Here is a 6967-nt window from a genome sequence, read left to right on the forward strand (position 1 = left end):
AGCCGAGGCTCCTGGCACCAGGGCAGGGCTCTGGGGGGTCTGGGCGCCCCCACTTCTGGGCTCCGAATGCATTGCGAAGAGAAAGTATGAGCTTGGGGCCGCTCTGGTTGGGAATTGAGTTTCCTAATAAACAGGGAAGTGAACGAAGTTCCAACCACGAGAGAGTCAGATAATCCTCGTAGGTAATACATGGAGCCGGTTGGAGTAATGAAAGGGAATTTGCTCCTCAGGACCGGTGTCACCTGCCTTAACCTCTGCGTGTTTATTTTCCCTGTTTCACGGTGTCCGGGGGAATCCCCTGCCCACAGGGCGAGGCTGAGGGTGGGGTCAGGGCGGCTCCCTTGGGGGCTCCGGCGGGGAGTCCCAGGTGGGCAGGGTATCCAGGGGAGGACAGGAGGGAAATGGTCCGAGTCCTGAGTCTGTGGGAACTGGAACGGGAGGGGTGGCCGCCGGGCTCCCGCCTGGACGAGGGTGGCTCAGGGACACCGGCCGGCCACTGCTCACCCTCCTCTCTCCCCTGCACGCGGTTCGTCTCAGGCAGAGCCCCCACACAACTGGGCCCGCAGGACGCGGACCCCTTGAGTCCTGCCGCAGATGAGGAAACACCCGGTGGGGGTGATGGTTCCCTAAGGGACCCCAGGGGTGCAGGTGCAGAAGCCCTACGGCAGATCGTGGGCTGGACCCTGGAGTGCGCCCCAGATGCTGACGGGGCTCCAGACGGCAGGACGGACGCCCAGGGAGGCTGCAGTGGTGAGGACAGAGGGGTCTTTCTGGTCCAGGGAAGCGGCCCCTCGGCCGGCGCACCTGTGGAGCGCAGGTCTGTCCGGGCCTGCGGAGGACACGCTCCCCTGTCCAGACGCAGCCTGCCCGGCCTCCCTGTGTCCCCAGGTCCAGCCGCCTCACCCGTGCAGCCTGGAGACTGGACAGGTCTTCCCGGCCCCAGGACAGGGCATGGAGGGCCCCCCCCCCGGCCTGCTCGGCCAAGAGTGAAGGACAGAAACCCCGGGGCCCTGACGAATAAAAAGTGGACGCTGGAGAAGATTGGGGGGAACATTTAAAAGTGGGGAGCCAGTAAGTATGGAAGCTGGGAGGCAGGAGGGGCTTGTGAGGGAGGACGGTGCAGGGCAGGGCCACCCAGCCCTCCAGGGGGCCCTGCTCAGAGTCCAGGCAGGAGAGTGCCAGGCAGGTGGGGGGGCCCGGGGAGTAAGGTGGAGGGGTGGGGAGTGGGGGGGCCCAGGGAGTGGGGGGCCCGGGGAGTGGGGTGGGGGGCCTGAGGAGTGGGGGGCTTGGGGAGTGGGGTGGGGGGCCCAGGGAGTGGGGTGGGGGGCCTGAGGAATGGGGGGCTCGGGGAGTGGAGTGGGGGGGACCAGGGAGTGGGGGGCTCGGGGAGTGGGGTGGGGGGCCCGGGGAGTGGGGTGGGGGTCTGGGGAGTAGGGTGGGGGGCCTGAGGAGTGGGGGGCTCGGGGAGTGGAGTGGGGGGGCCCAGGGAGTGGGGGGCCCAGGGAGTGGGGTGGGGGGCCTGAGGAGTGGGGGGCTTGGGGAGTGGAGTGGGGTGGGGGGGCCCAGGGAGTGGGGGGCTCGGGGAGTGGGGTGGGGGGCCCGGGGAGTGGGGTGGGGGCCCAGGGCTGTTTTGTTTCAGGGCGGGGTGGTGGCCGCTGACAGAGGCTGGCCCCTCGCTGTCCCAGCTCTGCGTCCTTCCCCATGAAACTTGGCGGCTTCCCTGATGGACACCAGGTGATTCAAACAACCAGAAAGCTCCCTATTTTCTGAAACAGAAGGTGCGTTTCTGGGTGGGGGCCCTATCCTCCCAGGCCCCCCTCGTACCCGCTCAGGCCCAGTGAGACCCAGGGGTGCCTGTTCACGGTCATCACGTGTGAAGGGGGATGGTGACAAGACGTACTTCTGCTGTCGTGAGGACTCTGGGGGACAGTGGTCATGACACAGCCTGGCAGCCCCCCTTTCCCCCAGGCCCCCTCCTGCTGCTGTGAGGGTCGTTCTTGCTCTGTGCTCCCTCCATCGGGGACCTAGAGATGCCCGCTTGGGCGTGGAGGGCAGAGGTGTCTCCAGCGGAGACCCCATGTTCTCTCCTCACTCGGCCTCGCTCCTGTTTGCTCTGCAGCCCAGGGAGGGCGACCAGGAGGGGGCAGCAGAGATGAGGGGCCAGCAAAGGAGCCGGCTGGGTGTGGCTGGATGTGCCCAGCCTGCTCTGTCCCCTGGACCCTCGTGATGGTGCCTGGAGTTGATTTATTGTCCCCACGTAGAGACGAGGACCTGGGGGCAGGGAGGTAGGCTTACCCGCGGAGGGCACTCCTCGATCAGCCCAGTGAGCGTCTGAATTCGGGTCTGTCTGACGCGCGGCCCTGAGCCTCCAGCCACAGCCCAGCAAGACCATCAGCGCAGGGCGGCCTCCAGTCCCGTGTCTCTCCACAGGCCAGGACACTTCCCATGCGAGTCCTCAGCACTTCTGTTGTCTGGGGTCAGTGCAGACAGGTACAGGGGTGGGAATGTGGGGGGGGGGTGAATGGATGGGTGGGGGATGAGGAGATGAGGGGATGGATGGATGGATGGATGGGGGGATGAGGGTATAAATAGATAGAGGGGGGATGAGGGGATGGATGGATGGGGGATGAGGGGATGGATGGATGGATGGATAGATGGGGGATAAGTGTATAAATGGATGGATGGGGGGATGAGGAGATGGATGGGGGATGGGGGATGAGGGGATGGATGGATGGATGGATGGATGATGGGGGAGGAGGGGATGGATGGATGAATGGATGGGGATGGATAGATAAGGGGATGGGGGATGAGGAAATAAATGGATGGATGGGGGATGGGGGATGAGGGGATGGATGGGGGATAGGGGATAAGGGGATGAGGGGATGGATGGATGGATGGGGGATGGGGATGAAGGGATGGATGAGGGGATGGATGGGGGGATGGATGGATGGGGGGATGAGGGGATGGATGGATGGATGGGTGGATGGATGGATGGATGGTGGTGGGTGGATGGATGGATGGGGGATGGGGGATGGGGGATGAGGGGATGGATGGATGGATGGATGGATGAGGGGATGTGTGGACGGATGGATGGGGGATGGGGGATGAGAGGGTGGGTGAAGAAATGCTCGAATCCCCTCTGCCCAGCACCTGCCTGGAGCTCGCGGGCCCTGGGGCACTCTGTTTATGTAGCTGTTATCCTCACATCTGAAGTGATTTTACACCAGGAAACAGAGTCATTTACCAAAACAAAGGCGCAAACAAGAGTTGCCATCAAATTCTGAAAAATTAATAGGAAAAAAGAGACTCCAGTCATCCGTCATCTGTTCCTTTTCTCAAATCTGAAGACATCCTGTCTGCGGCTTCTCAGGCCCAGTGTCCAGACCACATCACAGATTCTGAGGAGAAAGCCCCATCTCCCTAAGGGTCCTCCCCGGCTGTCTCCCCAGAGCCCCAGCTCAGCACCCCGCATTGTTAGAGGCCTCCAGGACGTCTGGAGGGGGGAGCAGACAGGAACAGAGAGCAGAGAGGCCTGGGAGGTGGGGGACAGAGAGAAGCCCCCCGCCCCGACATGCAGAGTGTCCTGTCCCAGCTTCTGCCTTGGCGGGGTCACCTGCAAGTGTGCACGTCCTGGGTTTGGGACTCGGAGCTGCACCCCCAGGTTCTTCCTGTGACTGGGGGCAGCCGCACCGTGGGGCCTGGGGCCCTGGAGGGCTCGTCCCTGGTTGGAGGCTCATCCAGCACCATGTCTGCAGACTCTGCTGAACTGGGAAGCACCGGTTCAGATAAAGATCTTTTCCTCCAAACCGTCCCCCCGCCGGCCCCCCGTTCCCTGCCTTTCATTGGCCACCCCCAAGTCCTGCTGGGCCCGGGAGCTCTTTGGTTTCAGCAAGCAGCTCCCGTTGCCTTGTGAGGGCGTCTGCTGCAGACCGGCCGGCCTGTCCCGCGCAGGCCGCCGAGCCCTGCAGAGGGCGCTGCGCCACCGTGGTTCCGCACAGCAGGCCCTTCCACCACCGCTTCCTCTTACGCAGCAATTTGCAGAATCCGCTGTTGATTTAGGGATTCGGGAGCCTAACTTAAATCAAGCAAACATGGGAACCACGCTGTGGTGCTTTCGGATACAACCTGTGACCCGTTCCTTGGGGGACGCTGGGTTTTGCTGTTTCCCACCGGACGGCCCTCTGCTCCTCAGAACCCTTGGCTTCCGCACGGAGGTTCTCCTGGGCCGGTCCTGAGGGGCTGCCGGCCTGGACGGCCTGCAGGAGCTGCCGACGAGGAGGGCCGTCTCCCCACACCTGCTGCTGGAGGCCCTGAGCCCTGTGTCTGGGGCGGTGACAGGCCGGCGGGGCCCACGCGGTGACCGGGCCAGGAGGAGGCCTGCTCTGACCTGGGGCCCACCCCTGTGTCTCAGGCCTGCCCCAGGCCAGTGGGGAAGATGGGGCAGGATGGCCAGGGGGGCTCAGAAGGTTGGTGCTTCCTCCCCGGGTCAGCTGGGCTGCGAGGGGCCCTCACAGGTCAGGCCCTGCTGCACTGGCTTCCTCGAGGCAGGACCCGTACAGAACAGCCCTCCGCGAATGTCATGGTGGCCCCTTCCCCTCCTGCTGTCTGGCCTCCGTGCCCAGAGCACCCCCCGGAATCTGGGGCCCAGCCGGTGCTCCTCCCTGCAGAGAAGCCCCTCCCGCCGGCTCCTCCCCCGGATATTTGCGGCTGGGCCCCTGGGCTGCGTCCCAGGACATTTTCCCGCAGACCAGACGCTGCCCACGGGACGCTGTCCGCCCGGCGGCCTCGGGCTCACGGCCGTGACTTCCGGGGCAGCCCGAGTGGCCTGCGCCGTCCCGTCGCCGGCTCTGCTTTTCCTCGGGACGGGAGGGGGTCCGTTCTCAGCGGCTTCACCCCCTTTTCTGTCTGTCAGCCTGGAGCGGAGACGCGATGACTAATTTATGAGGGGGATGAGAGGAGCCTATTAATAAATCATGTCTCTCCATTTTTCTGAAAATGTGATGGAAGGATCGGTGGACGTTAGGAACGTGTGATTTTTACACTGTGACGACTTGTTCTTTTACAGCAGAAGGCACTTTAAATAGCTCAACAAGTGGTCTCGTCATCCACGTTGTTTGCGTAATGAACAGGGCTTGGGAACGGGGCCCCCCTCCGGAATTCACGGCCACCGGGGGAGGCTCCTGACCCGCGGTCTCTCCAGGAGGCCGGTTCTGCTCTGGGTGCAGCGTGAGCGGCCGCCCCGGCCCCTGGGTGAGCGGCCGCCGGGAGCCACTCTCTGCTCCCGAGTCGCCCGGTGACGGGCCGCCCTGTGCGCCGAGCGGTCTGCGAGCGTCCGGGTCTGAGGCAGGTGAGACACTGTTTGCCGATCCAAATCTGCAGCTGGACCCCTGACAGGACCCCGCTGTCCTGGTTGGGGGTGTGAGGGTTTGCTGAAGGGCAGCCCAGGACATCTTCCATCGCGTGTTCTGCCTCTTCCGTGGACCCTGCGCATCTGGGCCTAAGCACGTCACGGGGGGCTGCCCCTCCCCTCCTCCTCCCCCGGGTCTGCGGGCGGAGAGCAAGGAGACCACAGGCCTGTCTGTCCCCCCACCTGGTCCTCCCAGCAGGACGTCCTGACTGCTGGCTCAACGCTGGCTGGGAGGACGAGGTCACACCTGCCCCCAAAAAGCCACCCCCACTTCCCCCATCCCCCATCTGCACTCTGACCCAGAACCCTGTCACCACCTCAGGGGCCGACGGTGTGCCTGGGTTCGAGCGGTGCAGGCCTGCACCTTGGTGTGAGCGTGGCTGGGCCTTCACCCAGGTGACCGCACACGAGGCGCAGTGTGACCGCTCGGGTCCGAAGGAAAGCCCGCTGTCCCTGGGCATCTTGACCGTGGCCAGAGCAGAGCCGCGAAGGGGCCGCTGTCGGCCGAGGCAGCCGCTGCCGTTCCTCCGACCTCTACTGTTTTTGAACCTTAACTGGTGAGGGAATTCAGTACTTAAACTTTAATTTCCCCTTAAATGTTTATGAGGAAGCAGCCTTACATTCAAATCCGGCGTCTCCGCGGCTGCGGTCTCGTCCCCGAGCCGAGACGTTACTGCAGAACGTCCGTGAGCCACGCAGGGCCACGCGTGGACACGACGTGTGGGGGACGAAGAGCCCGAGGGATTCTCACCGCTTCCGACGGCCCGAGCGCAGCTGCTGGCCAGGCCGGGGCGGGGCAAAGCGCGCCGTCCACCAGGGGGCGCGCGGCAGGGCGAGCAGATGTCCCTCGGAGCCCGGCCGCTCCGTGAGGGGTGCCAGCCGGTGGGAGGAAAGAAGCTGAGTCACTTGGGGGTCATCCCAGCCCGCCTGACACGTCCCTTTGTGGGCAGCTCCCTCCTGGGTGCGCCTGGGCCCTCCGGTCAGTCTGTGGGCGGCAGGACTGGGGCCCCAGAGCGGACACTCTTGCGGGCCGGCCCTCTGCGCCCTGGGAACAGCCTCCTGAGGACACAGGCCCCCTCACTGCTGCGTGTCCGTGACTCTGGCGGGGGTCAGCTGCCGTCTCCCTCCCGTCTCCCCCACGGCCTGCCCTCACGCGCCGACCAGCTGTAGGAGCCGGGCCCCCGAGACAGCTCAGGAGGCTGCTCAGCGCTGACATGGTCGTGGGTGGTGACGACATGACCAAGGAGGCGTCCAGGTGTGATGGAGGAAGGTCCCCCTGGACGCGCCTCCCTCCAAGGCTGACGGCAGAGCTGCGGAGCAGGGGGCGTGGGGGAGTGACCCCCCTGAGCGAGGTGGGAAGACGGGGTCCACTGGGATCCCTACAGCAAAACCACCCAGCCCTGGCCGGTGTGGCTCAGCGGTTAGAGCGTCGCCCGCAGACCAGAGAGTCGCGGGTTCGATTCCCATCAAGGGCACGTACCTTGGTTGCGGTTCGTCCCCAGGCCTGGTTGCGGTCGTGTGGGAGGCAACCAGTTGATCTCTCTCTCTCTCCCCCTCTCT

The 6967-nt window shown here is 64.7% G+C and overlaps 1 long non-coding RNA gene across 1 annotated transcript; it reads left to right on the forward strand.

The window, feature by feature from the left end:
- The first annotated feature begins 245 nt into the window (after positions 1-245).
- Positions 246-1829, forward strand: LOC118641191. Its single transcript, XR_004961562.1, has 3 exons — positions 246-750; positions 889-1071; positions 1686-1829. It is a non-coding gene; the product is annotated as an uncharacterized LOC118641191 (long non-coding RNA).
- The last annotated feature ends 5138 nt before the right edge of the window (positions 1830-6967 follow it).

Source organism: Molossus molossus, unplaced genomic scaffold (genome assembly GCF_014108415.1).
Source record: "Molossus molossus isolate mMolMol1 unplaced genomic scaffold, mMolMol1.p scaffold_m16_p_26, whole genome shotgun sequence".
Taxonomy (NCBI): Eukaryota; Metazoa; Chordata; class Mammalia; order Chiroptera; family Molossidae; genus Molossus; species Molossus molossus.